At 43.7% G+C, this 25,900-nt stretch overlaps 1 protein-coding gene across 2 annotated transcripts in view; it reads left to right on the forward strand.

Moving 5' to 3' along the window:
- The first annotated feature begins 6,289 nt into the window (after window positions 1-6,289).
- Window positions 6,290-25,900, forward strand: part of FAM81A (family with sequence similarity 81 member A) — an 84,672-nt gene continuing 65,061 nt past the window's right edge. Inside the window, exon 1 of one of the 2 annotated variants that reach the window (XM_002825506.4) lies at window positions 6,290-6,386. The gene's annotated coding sequence lies outside the window, so the exon portion shown is untranslated. The remainder of the gene's footprint in view (window positions 6,387-25,900) is intronic. The other variant, XM_063716169.1, reaches the window with a different exon arrangement.

Genomic DNA, 25,900 nt, shown 5'->3' on the forward strand with positions numbered 1-25,900 from the left:
GGGCACAGAGCGAGACTCCATCTCAAAAAAAAAAAAAAAAAAAAAAAAATCAAAATTGGGCCGGGTGCAGTGACTCACGCCTGTAATCCCAGCGCTTTGGGAGGCCAAGGAGGATGGATCATGAGGTCAGGCGTTCAAGACCAGCCTGACCAACATGGTGAAACCCTGACTCTACTGAAAAATACAAAAATTAGCTGGGCGTGGTGGCACGCACCTGTAATCCCAGCTACTCGGGAGGCTGAGGAAGGAGAATTTCTTGAACCCGGGAGGTGGAGATTGCAGTGAGCCAAGATCGCACCATCGCACTCCAGCCTGAGTGACAAGAGCAAAACTCCATCTCGGAAAAAAAAAAAAATTGAAATTGATGCAAAATATCCATGATTGATAAAAAATGAAAATTTTCAATAATGACAGGGTCAATATTCCTAATTTTCTTTGCCTGGCTTCAATATGACTTGCTATGGCACTGTATACCACAACCTCATGTGATGGGTGTTGTCATTTCTTTTTTGTCGTTGAACAGAAGTTCAAGTTGTCTTTTATTTCTACCTATGAGAATAACTGTCTGATAATGTACTACTTGAAAAAGAAGCCAAAACAAGACTATCAGCTTATGTGAGGTTTCGTTGTCTAAACTGTGGCGTCATGACTGGCTAATATAAGGTAGGCCATGAATGTTTGCTGAACTAGATTGAACTGAGCCAAAGTGGTATCAAACTTCAGAACAGCCTGAAGACTATATATGTGTCTGTATATACATATATATATGTATATACACACACATATATATGCATATATATACACATATATACATATTATATATATGCATATATACACATATATACATATGTATATATGCGTGCATATGTACACGCATATATACATATGTGTATATGCGCATATATACACGCATATATACATATGCGTATATATATGCGTATATACGCATATATACATATGCGTATATATATGCGTATATACGCATATATACATATGCGTATATATATGCGTATATACGCATATATACATATGCGTATATATATGCGTATACACGCATATATACATATGCGTATATATATGCATATATATACGCATATATACATATGCGTATATATATGCATATATATATAACATATATACATATGCGTATATATATGCATATATATACGCATATATATGCATATATGCCTATGTGTATATATGCATATATATACATATATACCTATGTGTATATATGTCTATTTCCTGAGAATTGTTGGAAAGAAGAATTTTTTCGAAATCCATGTGCAATAGAATTTTCCATAATGCTTTTCCTTGCCTCTGAACTGGGTTTTGGATAAATCAGTATTGTTATGAGGCTATTTTAGGATTTCTGCCCACAAACTCTTTGTAGAAAGACTTCTTTATTTCAGATTTCACTCTTGAAAGTGTTATGTTGAGGGCTCACTTGTATGGTATATAAATACACCCTGAGGCTGAACTTGCCCTGTTATGTACAACTGCAATTATCTAAGTTAAGACATAAACATTATTGAAAAGGGTCTTCTCAATATTTTGTGCTTTCTCTGCTGGTTGTACTTTAGTCATAATTACTTCAAAAAAATTATTGCGAGATGGATTAGCCACCAATGAATTCATAAGCAAAACATAATATTTGAGAGAATGAGCCTATACATGAAGAAAAATTATTAGCAGAAACAACAAAGCCAATTGTAGTTTATTCAAAACATATGAAAAATCTATAATTTCTATAAATAAAAGAGGAAAAAAGGAATTTTCTTAATTCTATATTACTATTAGCAACAAAGAAAACCAACAAAGAACAGCCATAAAGAGTAACGTATTGTGTTAATTGGTTATTAACACAAGTTTTTAGTTGGTTATTCACAGAATAATGTCCCAAGTTCTGAACCCCACCTTTGTTCAATGTAAGATTTCTCTTATTAAATGAAACATTTTATTTTTGAGACATAATAGCTTTGGGACCTTTTGAGTCTCACTCTGTCGCCCGGGCTGGAGTACAGTGGCGCGATCTAGGCTCACTACACCCTCTGCCTCCCAGGTTTGAGAAATTCTCGTGTCTCAGTGTCCCGAGTAGCTGGGATTACAGGCACCTGCCACCATGCCCGGCTAGCTTTTGCATTTTTAGTAGAGACGGGTTTCACCATGTTGGCCAGGCTGGGCTCGAACTCCTAGCCTCAAGCTATCTTCCCATCTAGGCCTCCCAAAGTGCTGGGATTACAGGTGTGAGGCACCACAACTAGCCTGATGAAACATTTTTAAAAAGGAAAATGGTTATGGCAATAATGAAAGGAATGGTAGAATTTAGATTGAGTTACTCAGTGCAAAACAATGCATTGTGCTCTCCTTGTCTGCAGCCCTACAACTGTATATAAATATGCAGAGACTATTTTCCCTTATCTTAAAAACATCCACTGGGCACTACAGATCTCTATGGATATTATCTCTCACCTTCTTTACACTGCCGAACTTCTCTAAAGAGTAACCTACACCTTTCTTGCGTTTCTACAGCATCCAGTCTTTTCTTAACCCACAGCAATCTGATAACTAAAAAACACTCCTGAGGGTCACCAGTGACTTTCTATTCACTAAATTTTCTTGGTTTTCTGCAAGACTTGTCCCCTGGAAACTTTCTGCCCTTGAGCCTTCTCATCTGTGTCTTCTCTGACACTGTCCTCACCCTTACATCTCTGGGTCTTCCTCATTGCTCCCTGTGGGAACCTTCTTCCTTCTCCTGGTCCCTACATATGACTATTCCTGGTGGTCTAATTCTTTGGCACTCTATTATTGAGACTGAACAATGTGTAACACACCTCCCAATGGATCTCGACAAACCACGGTTGAGAATTGCTGAGGACAAAACAAAGTGCTAACTCTTTATCCATCTGAAACTCACCACAGCCTTGGCCCAACTGCTTTCCAGCCTTCTTATAAAACACCACGTTGACCTACACAAGCCCTTGACCTCTACCTACCTAGAGGAGCCTACTTACTATCCTTATAGATGTCATGTGTATCTCATCTTCATGATTAATGGCAGTGCAGAGACACAAGTAGAACCAGAGCCCAGCCGTGGAATAAAACACTTAAACAATTCCAGCCGGGCATGGTGGCTTATGCCTGTAATCCCAGCACTTTGGGAGGCTGAGGCAGGTGGATCACGAGGTTAAGAGATGGAGACCATCCTGGCCAGCATGACAAGACCCCATCTCTACTAAAAATACAAAAATTAGCTGGGCTTGGTGGCGTGCGTCTGTAGTCCCAGCTGCTCGGGAGGCTGAGGCGGGAGAATTGCTTGAACCCGGGAGACAGATGTTGCAGTGAGCCGAGATCACGGCACTGCACTCCAGCCTGGCGACAGAGCAAGACTCTGTCTCAAACAAACAAGCAAACAAACAAAACAAAACAAAACAAGACAAAAAAATTCCCACAGTGGACTGGGTACAGTGGTTCACACCTGTAATCCCAGCACCTGGGGATGCCGAGGCCAGCGGATCACTTGAGGTCAGGAGTTTGAGACCAGTCTGGCCAACATGGCAAAACCCCCTCTCTACTAAAAATAAAAAAGTTAGCTGGGCATGGTGGCGCACGTCTGTAGTTCCAGCTACTCGGGAGGCTGAGACAGGAGAATCGCCTGAACCCAGGAGGCAGAGGTTGCAGTGAGCCAAGATCGAGAGCCTTTGCATTCCAGCCTGGGTGACAGGGTGAGACTCTGTCTCAAAAGAAAGAAGAAAAACGAATTTCCATGGTGTCTAGCATAATATACTGAACAAATTATTTGTATTTAAATGACTGCTTTGTAAATAGTATTACAGCCATCAAATGTATAGAATTGTTCTCTTGGATAATTTTTTTGGTAATCTTTGCAGCATAAAATAATTTGTGATAAATCATTGCTTTTTAATTGAAGTAATGCAAGAAAAACTCTATCTCCTGTAATGAGTTACAATCAAAGCGATTCTGGAAAAAATGGGTATTTCATTGCAATTTAGCCTACAGAAATAGGGAAAGAGGTGGAAAGAAACTGGTGTAGGCTTAATCATTGTGCATTAAATTTTGTCCCCTTGGGATTCAAAACAAATCAGTTAAGAAAAAAGATAGATAAGAAGTGGGAAGTCATGGGCCTGATTCAAGACCACTTTGAAAGCCCGGTTCTTATTCAGAAATTCATGTTTTGAAATGGTTATTAGTACAATTATTTGTCTTATTTGCTAATTGTTACGATTTTTAAAAAGGAAATGAAAGTCAGCCTAAATAGAAGGTGCCTACATATGGCAAGAGCCCCTCACCTTCCAGGTCCTCTCCTTCCCTATCTTTGAGAGTGAGGGAGTCTTGCAGCAAATGGAAAATCAAAGTTCAGTTTTGATGGCCAGAAGTAAGAAGGCGCTTCCTCTGTTTTATATGTGTTCCATTCTGAGGAATATTAGGATCTACTATCACTCTCCTAGGAAGCCAGGAATGGGTGCCTTGAGGCTCTGGCACCTCAAGTAGTAGAGGGAGTAGGGTCCGTATTGGGGTGGGCGGGGAAAGGGTAGAGTAATAAGAAGAGGAGGAAACAAGACAGAGGGGACGTCATGTGTCTATCTGAGATGCTCTCCATATGCACCGAAAGGCACCCCGATGGAGACAGGCAAGAAATATTTTGAACCTTTTTCTAGACTCTTGGTGATGGACTCTAGGTTTGAATGGGTACTTTCTGCTAACACATGCACACCTTTCCAGATGTTGTGGCAAGTTACAACCAGAAGGTCACTGGGAAGCTGAGTGACAGTGTCATCACCATGACATAGGATCCAATTCAATATGTATTTACCTAGCACATACCATGCACCAGGCAGTGGGAATCTAACCGCAAAAGGAAAGAATAATCATTGAGCTTTTGCAGCACTAAAGAGATGCTGTTAGATCAGATCTACACATCACAAGACTCAAGGCCATTACTCTCCTGGGCACAACGGCAGTGTTACATGTGTCTGTGATTATTTGATGAATGCTCGTCAGGCTCTAAGCTCTGTGGGATCAGAAAGTGATGTGTCTCTTTTTCATCTTCACCGTTGTGTCTCAGGGCTAAGCACAGTTTCTAGCACTTGGCAGCCATCCAATAGATACTGTTAGCTGAATGAATGTTACAGATGCATTAGCGCTTTGTGGAGGATATTAGCCCGTTTTACTGGTGAGGAAGCAGTCGCAGAATACCCAAGATCACACACAAATAACAGTCCTTAATACTAACAGCCCCTAAATAATAATCCTGCCAGAGAGAGGATTCCAAAACCGCTCAGCCGAATCCACAGTTCGGGCTCTTCTACCATGTCGGGCTCCTTCCCCTGGGTTGGAAGGGCTCAGGCTGGGGGGGTGGGGGAGACAGACAGGAGCCCCTGTGCCGGGTAAGTACCAGTGTCTGCGAAGGAGGCATGAACCAGATGAGGCAAAGGTCGTGTCCCCCCCAACTCCGCTGAAATCCCGCCCACCGAGAGGAAGCACAATTATGAGTGAATGGGCTTGTGCGTCCTGATGAGAATCCAAAATCGAGAGGAAGGTGGAAAGAGCCAGGACGCGCTGGGAGGGGATGAAGCTGACGGGAGAAGAAAGGGCTGGGAAGAGGAGGGGTGTTCGCGGTTCTTCTTCGCGTCGTGTCTGCTGTGATGAGACACGATCCTGGGTCCCAACTGCAGGTGTCAAGGCGATTCAGTAAATGACACTCGGCAGCCCCGGAGGGTTCGTTCACCTGCACAGGTGGGGCGTCACCGTGGCCTAATCAAATAACTTCTCTTCAATTTGAGATGGGGCGGGGGAGAGAACTATTTTTGTGGGAAAGCAGTTTAGTAAATAAGGTATATTGGGGCTCTGGAGAGAATTGCAATGCCACCACCATGGCTATGATCTCCATCAGGCACCATTTCAACACCTCTCCAAATCAACCATCCCTACAACAGGATTTATTTTCCAATGAGCGAAATCCCCGCCTGCCAACTCCAAGGCGCTTGGATGCGAGCTCTGTGGGAAACAGCAGCGACGAGCAGAGGCTATTTTGGGTGTGGGAACGAGGAGGGAGGAGGGGCGGCGCCGCCAGGCTGGGCGCGGGTGCGCGGGGAAAGCCTCCAGCTCGGGCTGCCACGGCAACCGCGTCCAGGCAACGCGCCCGGAAGCGGCTCGGGCGGCGCGCGGCGGCTCGCGCCCCCAGGGAGCCGCGAACCCGGCCGGGCCGCGCGCCGGGCCAGGCGGCAGGCGCGCGCTGATTGGACGGCGCTCCCCGCGGCGCGGGCCCGCAGCCGGGCGCCCTGCTCACCCAGCGCCAGCGGCCGCCGCACCCAGCCGCGCCGGCGAGGACATGGGCAGCCGCGGCGCGCCCACCCCCCGCGCCGGTGAGTGCCGCGCTCCAGGAACCCCGGCCGGGCGGCCTCTGGGGCTGGGCGGCGGGAGCTCCCTGGGACGGCCGGTGACCTTGGGGCAGCCTCTCAGGAGATAGGCGTGGGGTAGAGAGAGCTGCGCGTGGCCCATGTGACATGCCGCGGGCGAGAGGGTTAACTGCATGTGACGCGAAGGGCTGAAGTTGGGCACAGAGCGCAACTGGCGTTGCATTTTCGCGGGGGCTGCATGGTAGCGAACCAACCGACGCCCGGAGGGACTGTTTGGGGGAGCTGGGGTGGTGCACGGATTGCCAGGGTTAAAGGTGAGTCAGCCGACCCACTACTCAGAATGAGTGACCTTGGGTAGGTTAACCATCTGCTCTTCTGCCCCTTCGCTTTTTCTCATCTTTCAAAGGAGGGGCTAGGGGGTCTTTGCAGTTCCAGAATGCTGTTGTGCCATCCTTCTGCGAGCTGAGAAAGAGCCCTAAAGTACGGTTCTGCAGGTACCGGAGATGCAAAGCTTAACCATGTTTATTCTAGGAGGGGTTTCCATTAATTGGCTCCTAAAGTGGTAAGAAATGTTATTGTTGTCTGAAAGATTATGGAGCAAACAGTCGGTGGTCCAAAGGAATGGCTTCTTAAGATGCACAGGTTAAAACCTCTTAGGTGCCCTAAAGACATGAACAAAATCAGGATTAATGCTCCTAAGTTCTTTCCTGTAGTTAATCTAATAGGAAACTTTGTATTTGAACAGGTAAAATCAAAACCCAATCGTGGCAGGCAGCAGCAAATTAAGTGAGTCATTTCTTCAATGTGCACGAGGTTTATGTGTGTGTGTGCGCGCGTGTGTGTGTGTGTGCGTGTGTGCGCGTGCGCTCTCGTCCTCAGCTTAAAGTCTGTGTACGGCAGTGTTAGAAATTATTTCATAGGAGTAACCAGAAATAATGCTAGAATGATTTGAATCCACAAAAGTGCAGCTCTCTCAGAAGCAAGGGCAAACATTTGCAACTTGCTTTTAAAATAAGAGTTAGGTTTGTAGAGTAAATATATTCTTTATTGAGAACCATCCCCAGATTTGCACATTGTATCTGCCTTCTGGGCCCTGTCACTGAATGTGCGTGTGTGTGTGTGTGTGTGTGTGTGTTGGGGGGGGCGGGTTCCGTGGCACTTATCCTATTTTTAGCATTGACTGGTACTAAAAAGACACTTAGGCCCCCTTCCATATCCACTGTCTATAAACTTCCCTCTTCCACGGAGGGGAATGGAGGAAGTACCCTCTCACAGGTACCCCTGGTTGCCCCTTCTGACTTTCTACTTAAAGCTACCCTTGATTTTCATTCGAATCTGATTTCATCTGTATAAAAACGTGGGTTGGGAAGACACAGTTTCCAATGCTAATGAATAAGCTTCTGCAAGCTTGTTTACCTGAGGGCTTAATAACCTTTAATGTGTTACATGTTAGAAATCTGATAGCATATGGATAGAAAAATCCTTAGTGCCTAGGGATTCAACCACGAAGCCCTACCAACCATTTAATGAACCACACCACATGGTGCTTGGAACCCTCATTAGCGCATTATTCAGCCTCTTCTCTCTGCAGGCCACTAGGCTGTGTCACTCCGACCTGGCTTTCAATGTCTTGTTTCTTGTATCCTGCAGCCACACTCTTGCATTTTCATTTTTTCTGTAGCTGAGCCCACCTTCTCTCCCAAGCACCAGAGCCTGAGTGAACAACTTCCCGCAGAAGAGCCTTCTCTAGTGTCCTCTGCCGTCTCATCAGAGTAGGGATGCTCTTCCGCTTCTCCTTAGTGCTGCCTCCAAACCAATGCACCATCACCAACCAAGTCTCCTCTCGGAAGGTAGTGCTGTCTGCTTATGCCCCTACCCTTCTTCTGATCTTCTGGAACAGTGCTTCCCAAACCTGGGGGCTCCTCAGAATTACCTGGGACATTTTTAAAAACTTGGTCTTTAGACTCCCTCAAATATACCAAATTAGAATCAATGGGGGCTGCGGTAGGGTGGGGGAGTAAGACCTACAAATCCCTACTTTAAAAACAAACCCCAAAAGGAGGAGCAGCAGGAGACGATGAAGAGAAGAAACAGAACTCTCTGGCAATTCTGAGTACACCCAGGTACAGTGGGGATCTCTTCACTTGATGCCTCAAAAAAGTGATAAACAAACAAAAAACGTGAGCAGCCAGCTTCATTCTCTTCTCTGCTTTGTCTCTTGCCAGTGACTTTGGGGTTTGTGTTGAAGCTGTCTTAATTCTTTGACCTTGAAGTTCCTCAACATCTATTCCTATAGCCTCAGTTTCCACTTTGCTTCAGCTAACATCTTGGACTTGTTCAGTCTTGAACAAGACTGAACCTTCGAGATCTTGAACTTGGACTTCAGCCTACTTAGCTGATACTACCCACATACTGCTCTGGATTTTAACCATCGCTGAGGACCCTGGTACCTTAAGCACTTGCTGTTCCAATCCTTCAGCCCCTCTGTGACTCTGTTTCTCCACTTGGGGCATGTAGGTTGCTAGCCGTTTCCATTCTGTCTGGGATCCCAAAATCCCTTGTTTCAATGTGCTGGGCTTCTTATATTCCAGTCCTCAATCCAAAATCAGCCCCCCTTGCCTGCTTATTCTTCTCCCAGCCTGCCACATTATCCAGGAGGAAGTCACAAAGACCTCTGGACAGGTTCCGTTGAAAATTTACGCTGGCTCTAATTTCACCAGATGAATTCCCACTTTACCTTCCTCAAGGCCCCCAAGCATCTTTCTCTTCCTCTCTTTGTCTTTATTTCGTCTTCCTCAAAGGAAGAAAATGTCTACGAGTCCCTTCCCCAAGGTTAATCCACATGCACTCCAAACTCTTCATTCTCTGGACTTGATTCCTTCCTCTCACCTCTTTTGGGAACTGACTGCATTTGTTATTCCTCTTCTCCATTGTCTTTGGTCCTTCCTTACTCCGCCCCAACCCTTACTCCACCATATGGGTCATCCTTCCCATAAGAAACTGTGGTGGGGGCGTCGCTCTGTCCAATAGAATTTTCTGTGGTGAGAAAAATATTTTATATCTGCACTGTCCCATATGGTAGTCACTATCCACATGTGGCTCTTAAGCACACGAAGTGTGGCTCGTGTGACTGAGGAACCAAGTTTTCCATTTTAGTAAATTCTAAACTAATTTAAATCCAATTGAAGTAGTCACATAGGGCCAATGGCTGTCGTATGGGGTAGCACTGTTCTTGACCCTGCTACTCTGTTGAACTGTTCTCAGGTTCTCTTCTTTGTCCACTCACCTACTCTGGTTTCACCCTCATCTTTCCGTTGAAACTGCTTCCTCAGAGGGCTCTGGCATAGGTGTCCTGGCTGCAGATCTGAGGCCTTTGCCCTGTCTTTCCCCTCCTTGGTCCCTGACCTGCGTCTCCTGGCAGCAGTCAGCCCTTTGCGCCTCTGTCTCTCCCTGTCTCCATGACGCTGGTAGTCCAGGCCCACTCGAACCTCATTTGTTTCCTTTTTCTTCCTGGCCTGTAGACACGGGGATGCTGTGAGATCCTGTCCTTGGTCTTTCCTTTCCTTTTCCTCCGCCCTTCTCCCTGCCCCAGCCTCACCTCTGAGCCCACAGTAGTATTTAAAGAGCACTGGGCGCTTTCCCTGCGCCTCACTGGGCGCCCTCGCCCACTTGTACTACTTCCTCTAATCCTCACTCCAACTCTGTGAGGCAGATACTCTGATTACTCCTGTTATGTAGGTGCAGAAATTGAAGTCGAGGGAGATTTGAATAACTTAAAGAAAACACTGCTTTCAAGGAGCAGACCTGGGAAAGGGACTCCACCAGTATGACCTTAGAGCCCCACTTTTAACCCTGTTTACCCAGGGCCCCCGGGTACTTCAGATCTATATTTTGGGCCCTGAGCTGTTGCCCACATTTCACTCAGAATGTAATACTCAGAAGCCTGACTGCTTTGTCTCTACCTTGTCTTCCTGGCGTCCGTAATCATTTTTCCCCTTTTTAAACGTTTTACTTTGAATAATTCAAATTTATAGAAAAGTTGCAATAACTGGCCAGGTACAGTGGCTCATGCTTGTAATCCCAGCACTTTGGGAGGCTGAGGCAGGTGTATCACCTGAGGTCAGGGGTTCCAGACCAGCCTGGCTAACATATAGTGAAACCCCGTCTTTACTAAAAAAATACAAAAATTAGCTGGGCATGGTGGTGAGCGCCTGCAATCCCAGCTACTCAGGAGGCTGAGGCAGGAGAATCGCTTGAACCCAGGAGGTGGAGGTTGCAGTGAGCTGAGATCGCACCACTGCACTCCAGCCTGGGTGACAGAGCAAGACTCCGTCTCTCAAAAAAAAAAAAAAAAAAAAAAAAAAAAGAAAAGAAAAGAAAAAGAGAAGCCGCAATAATTAAAATAATTCCCAACATACCTTTCAACCAAATCCTCTAAATATTAATTTTTACCACACTTGTTTTACCTTTCTCACTCTATCATATTCTCTCATTCTTTCTCTCTGTGTCTGTGTATCTGTGTGTTTATGCACACACATATGTATGCACACACATATGTATACACACACACATATACACACACACACGTGCACATGTTGTCATTTTCCCTGAACCATTTTAGAGTGAGTTGTAGACATGGTACACCTTTGTCCCACTAAATACTTGAGTGTATGTTTCCTTTTAAAAAGGACATTTTCTTGTATAAGTGTCAAAATCAGAAAATAAGCATTAAGAGCTATTATCTAATCAACAGGCCTTATTCATGTGTCATCTATTGACCTAATAATGTCCTTCATGGCAAAAGAGGAGAAAAAAAGATCTTTATTGTTTTATTTTGTTTTTGAGACGGAGTCTTGCTCGGTCGCCCAGGGCGGAACGCTATGGCACGATCTCGGCTCACTGCAGCCTCCGCCTCCCTGGTTCAAGCAATTCTCCCGCCTCAGCCTCCCAAGTAGCTGGGAATACAGGCACCCACCATCATGCCCGGCTAACTTTTGTAATTTTGTAGAGACAGGGTTTCACCACGTTGGCCAGGCTGATCTTGAACTCCTGACCTCAGGTGATCTGCTCGCCTCGGCCTCCCAAAGTGCTGGGATTATGGGCGTGAGCCACTGCACCTGGCCAAAAAGATCTTTTAAAAAAAAAGATGTTTTCTGGTCCAGGATCCAATCGGATGTGTTACATTCGTTGTCATGCCTCTTTCCTCTAATCTGGGACTATTTCCCAGTCATTCTGTCTCTCGTGAACCTTGACACGTCTGAAGGGTGCAGGTCAGTTATGTAGTAGAACGCCCTGTAGCTTGGCCTTGTCTGATGTTTCTCATGAGTAGTGGAGTGTGTCCCTCTCAGTGCATTCCTTGATGACATTAGTGCCATCATCCTCTTCTCTGTAACCAGAGCTTGAAGACCTGGGGTTATTCTGACTTTCTGTTCCTTGCACTCCCACATCCAGACAGTCATTGAGTCAAGTTGAGGTGTCCCCTGCACAGTCTCCCTCCATTCGTCCTTTCCTTTCTGTGCCTACTGTTTCTCTCCCGTTTGGGGCAGTTGTGGAGTGAAGGCCTGTGCACACTGGCCTCAATCGACTGTTCCCGCCTAATTGGCCGCTGCTTAACAACAGGAACCCAAGGGTCCCATAGTCCTCACCAATCAGTATTTCCTCTGCTTTGCCCCCTCTCCACCCCTTCTCATGCTGCTCTGAATTCACATCATTTACCCCGTTGAATATCAGACTCAAATACCTGCTCCTCAAATGCTTTTCCTGATGACCCAGTTCAAACTGATCCTGCCTTCTGACCAGTGGCACTGACCAGCCCCTCCATTCCTGCACAGTGCCTTGCTAGTGTTATTTCCCTGCAGAATGGAAGTTCCTGCAGTGCGGGGGCTGTGTCTTGTTCAGCACTGTAGAGGCTCAATGAATATTTGTTGACTGGACTAAATTATTTGATGAAATCATTAAGCAAGTGCACAGAATAACCATGGAGCTGTCTGTTAGCACGTGGTATGCGATGGTGGATGTGAGACCCATGCCTTACCCGAAGAGTCAGGTGGGTGTTGGCTCAAAATAGGATCTTTTTAGTAAAACGGTGGATAATTTGAGAAGGCATTTTCATGTTGTAAGTGGAAAAAATGATTCTTCCCTGATGACATCTTAACGTCGTGTGTATGTGTCAAGACAAAGAAAGAACATATTTGATTTTTTAAAAAAAGAGTAGAGAAACTAACATAGCATATTAAAAATGGCCCATCTAGTTCTTCACACGCCAAATGAGCAGCTGAATGTGAGAGGAATAGTTTCTCCAGCTCCCTTCCTCCCTGGGAGCCCTGGAGCCACCTGCCTCCTCTGGCTGTCTGGCCTCGTCTCTCTCCTCTGCTGTCCTTCATCACTGCCTCCCCACTCTACTCACTGTTTCTCTCCTCCCGCATTTCACTCTTTCCGTCTGTTCCTCTCTCTCAGTAACTCCTCTACTGTCTTCCCTCTCCCTATTGACTGTTTTATTTTATTTTTTGACTTATTGGATGTAGTTTTATGTTCCATGAGTCTTTCCATATAAAAGCAGGTGATTTTTGCAAAAAGAGAAAACCCAATTGCTTTTTATGCCTTGGTGGTCTTTTGTCGACTCCTTCCATAGCTCAGTGGTTCTTGTTATTTTAAAAATGTAGCTATCAGTGATAATAAAAGGGTTTATCGGAAGGAACATAATTACCTCTTTCTGGTACACCAGGAAAATTACTAGGAATGTGCTGGTTGATAAATATCAAAAAGCCTAAAATTTTCAGTTGCTACCAAGGGAACGTTGGTACTTGAGGTTGAAAGTCAGATCTCAGTGTGGTGAAAACTCAGATTTCCGGGTGGCGAGCTGCTGAGCTTACTGGGAACTTCAGTCTTCCTCCCTGAAGGTGTCTGCGTTTGCTGACCGGTGGTTACCCTCTGCCCTACTTCAGAACGCGTTTGTGGAGAAGACATTCTCTCTGGATGAAGCAACTACAGAAGTGCAGGCAAGACATTCTGCTGCCGTCGCTGAGTGTGGCTTAAATAAAAAGCATGTTTATGTGGGAGAGAATGTGTGGGGGTTGCTTTCGCATTATGGAATTCTTAAAATTGTTGAACCGGGAAGATGTTATTCAGAAACCCCTGGTGCCTTCAGCTTGTTTTTTGTTTATTTCAGGTTTCTTTTTTCCCCCATTTTTAATTACCTCTGGAAAAACTCAAGAGTCCTCCCCTGCTCCTAAAATAGTTATAAAATTAATGTGCTGTACTCAAGTCGTTACTCCACGTAAAAGAGTAAAAGACTCCCATGTTAAGCAGGGAAGTCCAGCCTCCTCTCTCTGAGTGTGAGAAAAAGGGCATAGACTGGAGACTGGATCTTTCTTCTAAGCCTAAATTCTTAGCTTTTCAGCCAGCGATTCATAGAGGGTAGAACCAAAAGTCACTACCAGCATTCTGTCTGTATGAGAGCACACAGAATCGTGCTTTCCCCTGCTGGTTTAGTAGGTAGAGAGTTTACATGGGCTTTTAATAATATTTTTTCTCTTCTAGCTGTTGCACTTGGCAGGTTCCTTTTTTAACATTTGGTAATGTATCTTTTCTAATGCTAGAAAGAAAAGTTGCCACATATTGCCGTTGATCATAATAAAACACCCTAAAAGTAATGACTTCTTTTTTGGTGTGAGTGCCCGGGCCCACTGCAGGGTGACCTCCAGCCTTCCGCCGAGCTCACAGCTGGAAGAGCACCTTCAGTCAGCAATCGATATGTCATTTGGGTAGAGCAACTCAACAATGAAAACAGTGGGTCTTCCCAAATTAGAAAAACAAAAAGGCAAATGAACAAATATGTATGAGTGTCCGTGAAGAGGCACTGTGCTAGGCTTCGTGGAGATTACAGGTTCATGTAGGATGTGGTTCCCGCTGCCCTACAGCAGCTCAGCTGGGGAGACATAATCCAGAAAAGTTCAAATAACAATAGAAGATTTAAATAGCATTTCAAAATAGCTGTTATTAATAGAGGAGAACAAAAACCAATCTGTTTTTGCAAGGGTTCTCCTAAAAATGTTAACATCATTCTAAGCTGTGGAGAGTGGATTGAAGCAACATCAGAGACCAGTCATTGGGTTCTAGAGGTCTGTCTGTAAATCTGTCTGGACCTGACAGAGGTCGTGTGTGTATTGCAGATTGACCACCTCCCTTCAATTATGCAGAAATCTCTGCACTGGCTGGAAGAGCACTGTCAAATATTGTAAGCATTCTAAAGTTCACCTTTGTGGGTCAGAAACACATCACCCCTCACCCTTCTACCTCCAACAGAATTCCCTTTATGAATGTGATAGAATGGAGGGGAAAGAATGCAAGTCTTGCTAAGTGGACTCAAGGCCATTTTGACAAAGGGCATTGAAAGTATCTGCTCTGGGACCCTGTGGAGGGACTTGCAGTTTTCCTGGAACCTCGAGTTTTTGGAATACTGTGCTGGCATCACTCCAGAACCACTGGACCTGTACAACATGCTGATTCCCTGATGCACAGGCGATCCAGGCTTCAGTCCCAGCTTTGATGAGAGCACCAGCCTCAAGCCTTGTTCTGTGCCCACAAGGAAATGAAAGTAAAAATTGATAGCAAACTTCTTTTAACTAAACCATAGTCTTTAAAGCCCAGAATCAGGCTTGTTTCTTGGTTTTGATAGCTGTAAATGAGCAATTTATGCTTTTTGTTGTTATTGTCATTCATTGGTTCATTCTTTTCTTCAAGAAGGTTTTATTTAAGTTTGTGTAATTGTGAAAATAGCACACTTGTTAAAGTATTTTGAAAATAAGGAAAAGCAGAATAAAAATGTACCCAGTGCCACTATTTACATTTCAATTTATTTCTTTCCACTGTTTTAAAAGATATGAGCATACTAATACTTCTAGTCCTAGAATCCTTGCCTCACCCTCTCCAAGATGGTTGTAGGATTTCTGGGTTGCTGAGGTAATGTACAGTTGAAAAAATGTCAAGATGTGTCAGGTAAGCTACATCTGCTGTTGGCCTAAGGACAGATATTTTGGTGTGAGGATGTCCAATGTCTTAGAGACCATGTAAGGCCTCGATGACTTACCCAGCTTTCCCCAGATCGGCCTCACAACCATAATGCCATGTGCATTCCTCAGTATGCTAGTCCAGTATATTTCTTCCATATTTCTTCCAAGGACTGCTCAGCTGTTCTAAAAAATTCTGGTCAGGAGTGGGGAGAGATGAGCTGCCTATGAAGGAGACAGAGTGTGCTTATTTGCACTGTTTTCATTTCCTTTGCACATAATTTGGAGGCACTTCCCCAACTGGGACAGTGTGGTTAATTTGTGGAAAGCTCCTGCTGTTAGCATTGGTCCTTCCTTTGGCCTTGTCAATCTAGATACATTGGCTTGGGAAATTAGGCATCCTGACCTCAGTTGTACAGCCCTCTTCCTCCTTCTTTTACCGAAGCACATGATTTAGCCAGATAACAACTATACACACCACATAGATAATTCCAGCAATTTGGCAGGGGGAAAGTTGGTAGGAGGATGAGTGAAGAGAGAGGAGGAGGAAACAGCATTAAAGGTAGCCTCAAGACCGTGGAGGCATCTAGGCATGGAGGGAGGAGGCCTCAGATACAGGAGAGAAGGAAGGCAGATAATTGGTGGCTTGGGCACTCAGCAGGGCAGTGGTTGCCTTGTCCTTGACTTTGAGTCTCCTGCCTCATCCATCTTTGCTGGCCCATGGTCAAGCAGTCTTCTCATTGTGGGGAGAAAGGGAAGAGGGAGGAGCAAGAGGAGCAGGATGTGGTAATGGTGGCAGAGGTAGTGGTAGTAGATAACTTCAACATTTGCAGGGTTGGCTGGGAGTGGTGGCTCAGGCCTGTAATCCCAGCACTTTGGGAGTCCTAGGTGGGCGGATCATGTGAGGTCAGGCGTTTGAGACCAGCATGGACAACATGGCGAAACCCCGTCTCTACTAAAAATACAAAAATTAGCTGTGTGTGGTGGCATGCACCTGTAATCCCAGATACTCGGGAGGCTGAGGCAGGAGAATCACTTGAACCTGGGAGGTAGATGTTGCAGTGGGTGGAGATTGTGCCACAGCACTCCAGCCTGGGTCACTGAGTGAGACTCTGCCTGAAAAAAAAGAAATTGCAGTGTCCTTTAAACTCATGAGTCAAAATGTTTGCACCATCTAAATTGTGGTGCCTTGGAGCAAAGTGCTGGCTTCCAAGCCCTGGTTATAGTTCTAAATAATGTGTACTATTGTGCATGGTAGGATGTTTAGTAAGATAGATAGATAGATAGATAGATAGATAAAGTGTAGTATAAATCCACCTTGGTGGGTTTTTTTTTTCTTTGTCACCTTAACATTATAGCAAGGACATAAATACATAAATATATTCTTAGCTGTTTTTTTGTTTGTTTGTTTTTTAGTTTTTTTAGAGACAAGATCTAGCTAGCTCTGTTGCCCAAGCTGGAGTGCAGTGTCATGCAGTCTTGAACTCCTGGGCTCAAGCAATCCTCTTGCCTTAGGCTCCTGAGTATCTTGGACTACAGGTGTTCGCCACCATGCCTGGCTAATTTATTTTTTATTGTTATTTTCTTGTAAAGACGGCATTGCTATGTTGCACAGGCTGGTCTTGAACTCCTGGCCTGAAACGATCATCCTACTTCAGCCTCTAAAAATGTTGGGATTACAGGCATGTAATCCATCATGCCTGGCCAGCTATTGATATTCTTTTGAGTGGATGTGCTGTGTTCTAACTAACTGCTCTTCTATTGTTGGACATTTAACCAATAGCCATTTATGGAAATATTACCATCTAGTTAAGATCACATAGTATTAAGTATGGATAAAATGCTTTAAGAGTAGAGATTTCATGGAGATTAGTTACTTTTGGCATGGAATTCCAATTTCATGGTCCTAGAATGTATAGGGCAAGAGTGAATTCTGTACATGCCCTGGAGAGTCTAACAATTTGACTCCCCTTTGAACTCTTGGTTTACATGTTTTTTTAAGTGGGGGCAAGAAGTAATTTATTTCTTTTAAATTGATACAGTGAAAAATTAAGTTTAAGAAGTAAAAGATACATTTAGTCAAAGTCCCAAGTATTCTACCTATTCCTCTCTATTTCTCACTTAGAGAGGAATATGACCCTGATTTGGTATTTGTCATTTCCACATTCATCTTTAGATGCTACAGATTTGGCATATTATTTGGCGTGTTTTAAACCTTTATAAAAATGACATTGTATAGTGTTCGTATCCTTCTTCAGCTTACTTTTTTCACTTAATATATTTGTGAGATTCATTCACATTGGGACTTGTAATTATAATTCATTTCTTTTTCTCTTTCTTTCCTTTTTTTTTGTGAGACAAAATCTCACTCTGTTGCCCAGGCTGGAATGCAGTGATGAGATCACTGCTCACTGCAGCCTTGACCTCCCCAGACTCAGGTGATCCTCCCACCTCAGCCTCCTTAGTAGCTGGGACGATAGGTGTGTGCCACCACACCCAGCTAATTTTTCTCTCTCTTTTTTTTTTTTTAATGTAGATGTGGTTGCCATGTTGCCCAGGCCCACTCCTGGGTTCAAGCCATCTGCCGCCTCGGCCTCCCAAAGGGCTGGGATTACAGGCCTGAGCCACTGCACCTAGCTGCTAATTCATTTATTTTCAATACTATTTGTTCTTTCATTGCATGAATATATCATAGTTTATTCCTCCATTTGCCTAATGATGGGTGTTCATTCCCCACTCCTCATTTTTTTGCTATTAGAAACAATGCTACCTTAAGTATTCTTGCAAATGTCTTCTTAAGAGCACATTTGGAAAGTTTTTTGAGGATTTTTTAGTAGTAGAATTATTAGGTCATTAGGTTTGTGCATCTTCAGCTGTACTAGATATTCAACATTGCTTTCTAAAGTGGTAGTATCAATTCATACTCCCATCTTGTGTTCCTGTTGTTCCTATATATTCTTGTCAATAGTTGATCTTTTCACACTTGATTTTTGCCAGTCTGATGTGATGAAATGGTATCTCTGGGGGATTTTATCTCTTATGGCAAATTAGATTTATTTTATAATTCGCTTCCATTGTCCAGAAGAGAGCCAATGTTGCATATATTAAAAACAACGACAACAAAACTTGTTCAAGTTCTTATCCTTCAATATTCTTTTAAGATTTGCCAAGCAAGACAGCCATGTGGAAATCTATTTAGACTTAAAACTTAGATTATAAAATAAATAATCTATTTCCAGTGAACAGAATTACACCCTATGTAGTTTGGTATTAGAACCCCAGCTGACTCCAACTGCCCACTGAGTACAGGTGACTGTCAGTTGGCTGGTCTCTGGATGCTGTATTCTCTTGGTTAGAAGCAAGTCACAGGTCCCACCCACACTCAAAGGGAGAGGACCATGCAAGGTGTGAACACCAAGAGACAAGGATGGTGTTGGGGGGGCACCCTATGAGTCTGTCCACCACAGCAGGGACCATGTTTTGATCATCATGTTTCAACATCATGGGTTCCAGTGTCATGGGTTTAGATCAGCATTGTTAGGGTGATCAGAGATTATCAGGGGGCTGACTTACCTAGTCTGGTTCCCATCGGAGGTGAAATTCCAATATATTGATTCACATCGAGAAAAGTAGCTGGCAGATAGACTTGGGCTTGTGTTTGCCGATTCCTGTGTACTCTCCTTTTATGCACAGCTATATGGGAAGCTAAAACATGTGGTTGGTGAGTATGGACTCAGGGCAAGGAGTGAATAGGATTATCTTTACGGCTAATGTCACTGGACCATGAGAGCCTAATGCATCCCCCTCTATTATAGAGCTTTTCCTGCTGCCCTGGATTCTTAGGTCCTTGAAAACACCAATAATTTTTTTTTTTTTTTTTTGAGATAGAGTCTCACTCTATCCAGCCCAGGCTAGAAGGCAGTGGTGTGATCTGGGCTCACTGCAACCTCTGTCTCCTGGGTTCAAGTGATTCTTCTGCCTGAGCCTTCCAAGTAGCTGCGATAACAGGTGTGGACCATCACGCTCAGCTAATTTTTGTATTTTCAGTAGAGATACAGTTTCATCATGTTGGCCAGGCTGGTCTCGAACTCCTGACCTCAAATGATCCATCCACCTCGGCTTCCCAAAGTGCTGGGATTATAGGCATGAGCCACCACATCTGGTCACCAATACATTTTGTCTCTTCAAACTCTGCTTTTAGTAGACATGCTGTGTATACCCTCTTCCTTTCTGGTTGCACATTCATTCTCGAGCCAGAATATAATTCAATTGATTATATTCAACAATATGAAATTACTTCAATTCAGTTATCTCTCCTGGACATTCACTCACCCAGCAAACATTTACTGATTAGCTCTGATGTGCCAGGTGCTTGGGATATAGCTGTGGACAATACAGCTCCTCATGGAGCATGCAGCATAGAGCCAAAGATGGATATTAACTAGTATGATGAGTGCTTGCCCATTTCAGTAGTGTCAGCAGTGTCTTGGATCATTTTTATAGATCAGCTGTTCCCATCTCTTCCTGATTCTTCAGATTTCATTTTCAGAGTCTCATCTTAACTTGAATTTTGCAGTCTTCCCCATTGGCTTTCTACACTACCTGCATCGTTTTGTAGACCAAAGGAAAGGAAAATAAGATACCAAAAAGCTGAACTAATCCATGATTAGAAATACTATTTCAGTGAAAATGTCCATCATTAAGGGGCTGGCTAACAATTATGGTAGAGCCATTCAGTGGACTATCATGCAGGCATTAAAGATGGTGATGTAGGCTGAGCGTGGTGGCTCACGCCTGTAATTCCAGCACTTTGGGAGGCCAAGGTGGGAGGATTACTTGAGGCTGGGAGTTTCAGGCCAGCCTGGGCAATATAGTAAGACCTCATCTCTGTAAAAAATTGAAAAATTAGCCAGGTATGGTGGTAAGTGCCTGTGGTCCCAGCTACTCTGGAGGCTGAGGCAGGAGGATTGCTTGAGCCTAGGAATTGGTGGCTGCAGTGAGCTATGACCAAGCCACTGTACTCTAACCTGGGTGACAGAATGAGACCCTGTCTCACAGAAAAAAATTTTTAATGGTGATGTATATCTTTATATATTGACATGGAATCATGCTCATGATGTAGTGTCAATTCGAAAATGCAGCGTACACATAGTCTATGAAGTATTATTATATTATATTATTTATTTAGAAACAGGGTCTCACTCTATCACCTGAGCTGGAGTACAGTGGCATGATTTCAGGTCACTGCAGCTTCCAACTTACCAGGCTCAGGTGGTCCTCCTACCTTAGCCTCCTAAGTAGCTGGGACTGCAGGCATACACCAACATGCCTGGCTAATTTTTGTATTTTTTGTAGAGATAGGGTTTTGCTATGTTGCCCAGGCTGGTCTTGAACTCCTGGGCTCAAGTGATCCTCCTGCCTCGGCCTCCCAAAGTGCTGGGATCATAGGCATGAGCCACCGCTCCTGGCTGAAAGTTTTATTTTAAAAAATAGATATGTATTCTATCAGATGTGCATAAAGGGACATTAGCCAGGGAAGGGAAAGGAACCAACCCTTACTGGAAGCTTATCCAGTGTGCTAAGGCCAGACACTGTTCTAGATATTCCATAGCCTCCTGTAGCTAATGCCTGGTGATGCAGAGGCTGAGGTCCTAGGTTCAAATATCTGCTGTACTCCTTCTTGGCCACGTGATGTTGGGCCAGTTGCTGAACATTTCTAAGTCTCTGTTTCCTCTGGTTCAATGTTGATAATAAGAGTGTAATACTTTACAAATGATTGTGAGGATGAATTAAACTAATGCACATAAATGTGCTTCATGAGTACCTGACCTTCTCGAGTAAGCAGTTACTCGTTACGTTATGAGTGAGCAGCTGTTAGTTATATGACCCCCAACTCAACCAACTAAGGTAGGCCCACTGAGATCATACAGATAGTGGGGAAGCCAGGATTCAAGCAAGAGCCTTTCTGATCCTACCAGCATGTTTTCTATGAGAGAAAAATATGTTGGACTGTAGCTGTGCAAAGTGAGAGTGAGAGAAAGAGGGATGAGAGAGACAGTAGAAGAAGGAAACCAGGCAGTAAAATGGGAAGTTAAGAGAAAGGGCAAAGGAAAATGAAGAGGACTCAATGGTGGGGAAAGCAAAAAAAAAAAAAAAAAAAAAAAAAAAAAAAAAAAAAAAAAAATTGGAAGAGAAGAGGCAGGGAGAAGATAAGGGAGAAGAGCTGGAAGAGGGTAGGGAGGGAGGCAAGAGGAGAGAGAGGAATGAGAAGTGCTAGGTGAATCTTCACACCCCTCCTGCTACTCCAGCCAGATCCCATCTCTGGGCTGCCTGAATTCCCAGTCTAGTCACCAGGGCCTTGGGCCTGCATATACCACTGTGACTACCCATCTCCTCCGACTCCTGCCTGCCTGGGAGGCCCTTGCCTTCTACCATCCCACAACTTCCTGTCACTCTTCAGGACCTGGGGATCAAGTCCAAAGGCCTGAGGGTGCTGTTGGAGGTGAGTTAGAGAACAACATCCAGCTGTCTTTCCAGACAAACCTTCCACTGTTCCTGCCCTCTGTCCTTTCACTCTGTTTTTAGCTATAAGGAAATAGGGTTTTTTTTTTTACCATCATATTACAACCACTTTATTCATAAATGCTTTGCCTATTTTTTATTCTGATGGTTGGGCATAATGTATCAATCCTATATTTTAATAGTGAAATGAAAAATTAACTGTTTTTACATGATTAGTATTCAACTCTTTAGTAAAAATTGTCATTTTAATTTATTAAATTCATTTACCATTTTACATTAAAATGGTATGGAAGGTTTTTCTACTCAGTGTCACATTACTTATAAAACTATAATAATTGGTTGGCATTAATGTCTTCTTTTTCATTAAAATTTTAAAATATTCATCTCTATGTATATCTACTTCCTTTTTTGTTTCTCCCCTCACAGAATCCTCATAATCACAAATAATCATTTTGATTTAGATAATAGCATTTCACTTTACTCTTCTGTGAACTCCTGGATTCTATTTGTATATTGCATATTTTGGGCATTTGGATTTTTTTTCTTTTTTCTTTTTTTGAGATAGGGTCTTACTCTGTCACCCAGGCTAGAGTGCAGTGGTGCAATCATGGCTCACTGCAGCCTTGACCTCCCAGGCTCAGGTGATTTTCCCACCTTAGCCTCCCAGGTAGCTGGGACTACAGGTGCATGCCACCACACCCAGCTAATTTTTTTTTTTTTGTATTTTTTATAGCGATGGGGTTTTGCTATGCTGCCCAGGCTGGTCTCAAACTCCTAGGCTCAAGAAATCCTCCCACCTTAGCCTCCCAGGTAGGACTACAGGCGTGTGCCACCACACCTGGCTAATTTTTTTTTGTTTGTAGTTTTTGTAGAGATGGGTTTTTGCCATATTGCCCAGGCTGGTCCCAAACTCCTGGGCTCACCTTAGCCTCCCAGGTTGCTGAGACTACAGGTGTGTGCCACCACACCTGGCTTTTTTTTTTTTTTTTTTTGTAGAGATGGCATTTCACCATGTTGCCCAGGCTGGTCTCAAACTCCTGAGCTCAAGCCATCCACCCATCTCAACCTCCCAAAGTGCTGGGATTACAGGCCACAGTGCCTGGCCCCGGATTTTATTTTTTCTTCTTTCTTCCCATTCTTTTCTTCTTGCTTTACCTACCTGTCCCTTCCCCTAACTTCCCCCAATTTTAAAACTTTAAAAAGTGGAGATTGTTTAATATATTGTTTAATATAGTGGAATCACTGCACAATCAAAACAGCATGAAACCCAGACCTGTGTGATAAGGTTGTAGACAGACCTGTGGTATCAGCGATCAGATTTATAAACGTACAGGAGATGATAACCTCAGGCGGGTAAGCCAGAATTAACAACGGGAAGATCTGCAAACAATGCTTGAGAGGTTATTTAATCCTGTGTCTTATTCATTATCAATCTTTATTCATCTGCAATATAGATTCCACGTTCTGGCAAAGAATCGTGATGCTGACAAACCAAGCGAACTGCCAGATATGCAGATCCTCACCACATTCATAAAGGGCACCCATTCTGAATAATGTGTCTTGTGAGCTCATGCCTTATGAAATTTCTTGTCATAGAGCTGCATAGCACTTAGGGGGGTTTGCTTCTGAAAAGCCATCTCCGATAATCAGTGGTGTGGCTTGACTTTTGTGGCTCTGTTCAGGTAGGTGAAATGACCTTCAGAGAAGGGGATGCCAAAGTCCCCATTCTTTCAGATACTTATTGAGTGTCTAATATTTGGGATTCAGTCTTGGTAAATAATTATACTTTTTAACTAAAGTATAGTGTCTTATATCTTTATTGCTGCAGTTTCTGATCTGGAAGTGCTGGTCATTCACTCAGTCATTAACAAACGTATATGGATACTTCTAGGTCAGCCCTGTGTTTATTAAGATTTGAAACATGCCTGTAAGGAGCGTGTCGTTTAGTAGGGGAGCTAGACTATTAAACAACTAAAAAGAATAGAGCATAATAAATAGTATACAAACAGATAAAGAGCTGGAGAAATGCAAGAGAGAGAGCCATTTTATAGACTGGAGGGGCTAGTGGGGCTTTAAAGAGTGCATGAGTTTTCTAGGCTGGCAGGGGTGGGAAGGGCATTTCCCATAGAGCGCATGCACAGAGGCATGATGGCAGGAGCTTGCAGGACATATCCAAGGATGGTGGGGGAGGGGTGGCGGGGGCGGGGATTCCCAGTGACTGGAGCAGGTGATTGTGGTAGGGAGTGGCCAAATATGAGGCTGGAAGAACAGGTTAGGCAGGCCAGAGCATGTTCAGAAGAAAGGAAGTAGAGGTTGGAGTGTTGGAGAGAAGGTGTGGAACAATCTCTCCATCCCCTATTTTGGGAAAGCCTACTCATTCTCATCAGTTCTTCCTGACCTAGCTGCTACCCAGGAAAAGTCGACCCCTCTCCTGTTTTCCCTCCCCATGTGTTTTTTTTCATAGGGTTAGCCACTTAACCCATTGTTTTTGTTTGTTTGTATTTGAGACAGAGTCTCCTCTATTGCCCAGGCTGGAGTGCAGTGGGGCTATCATGGCTCACTGTAGCCTCAGCCTCCCTGGGCTCAGGTGATCCTCCTGAGTAGCCTCCAGAGTAGCTTGGACTACAGGTGTGCATCAATACACCTGGCTAATTTTTGTATTTTTTGTAGAATTGGGGTTCGCCATGTTGCCCAGCTGGCCTCAAACTCCTGGGCTTGAACTCCTGGGCTCAAGCAATCCTCCCACTTCGGCCTCCCAAAGTACTGGGATTACAGGCATGAGCCACAATCCATTGTTTTCTGGTTGGTTTAGATGACTTCTCCTGAGGGAAGGGATTTTTGTTTTTCCTAGTTAGGTTACTTAATTACCTAATAGATGCCAAATACATGTTTCTTAAGTTAGGCTATTCTGTAGATTAATATCTTAACTGAGATGTCTTACAACTTTAAAACTGTAAATATTCTATGATTCTAAATAACAGCATTTCCCACACTGACCTGATTTTATTTACGGTAGTCCCCCTTATCGGTGGTTTCACTTTCCACATTATCCAAGGTCAACCATGGTCAAAAGTATTAAATAAAAAATTCTAGAAATAAACAATTCATAAGTTTTAAATTGTGTGCTATTCTGAAATAGTGTGATGAAATCTTGTGCCATCCTGCTCCCTCCTGCCCAGAACGGGAATCATCCTCTTGTCCAGCATATCCACACCATGCGTACCTGGCCCTGTGAGTCACTTAATAGCCATCTCTGTTATCAGATTGACTGTTGGGGTATTGCAGTGCTTGTGACCAAGTAACCCTTATTTTACTTCATAATAGCCCCAAAGTGCAAGAGCACTGTGCCTAATTTATGAATTAAACTTAATCATGGGTATGTATGTGTAGGAAAAAATAGTATATATAGGCTTTGGTTTCAGGCATCCACTGGGGGTCTTGGAATGTATCCCTGACAGATGAGGGAGGGCTACTGTAGTCTGTATGGCAGAAATGCTTCTCTTTGACACTGAAGAGCTCTTTGGGCACCATAGCTTGTTTGGCATGAATGACTTTTTTTCCCTTAAATGTAATTTGTTTAAAGTTCTTTGTCTAAGAAAATGAAATGTTCACATTTTGAAACTCCAAAAATAAAACACTAGAGAGATGACGCCAAAACAGTGATTTCAATCAGAAATGCTTTCTGAATCCAGCATCTAAATGAGAATTAATTATGGAATCAGATCATGGTTAGTAGGCATTCATTGTTTTAAGGCAATTGATAGCAGTATTGAGGAACCTAAATAATAAAGTATTTTAAACATCCTCTAGTATTCTTCACATTTCTAATGAGTTGTGATGACCAAATGTTCCTTATATGCAAGGTGAAATATGAATGATTGTATCTTATTATAAAGTTTTCAAGTTCTAATGAAGAATATCATTCTCATTCCCTTGGTGGATAGATATCTTCCCGCAAATCAAATCACATTGATCATGTGCTGTTTTATT

This window comes from Pongo abelii, chromosome 16, assembly GCF_028885655.2.
Source record: "Pongo abelii isolate AG06213 chromosome 16, NHGRI_mPonAbe1-v2.0_pri, whole genome shotgun sequence".
In the NCBI taxonomy this organism is placed as follows: Eukaryota; Metazoa; Chordata; class Mammalia; order Primates; family Hominidae; genus Pongo; species Pongo abelii.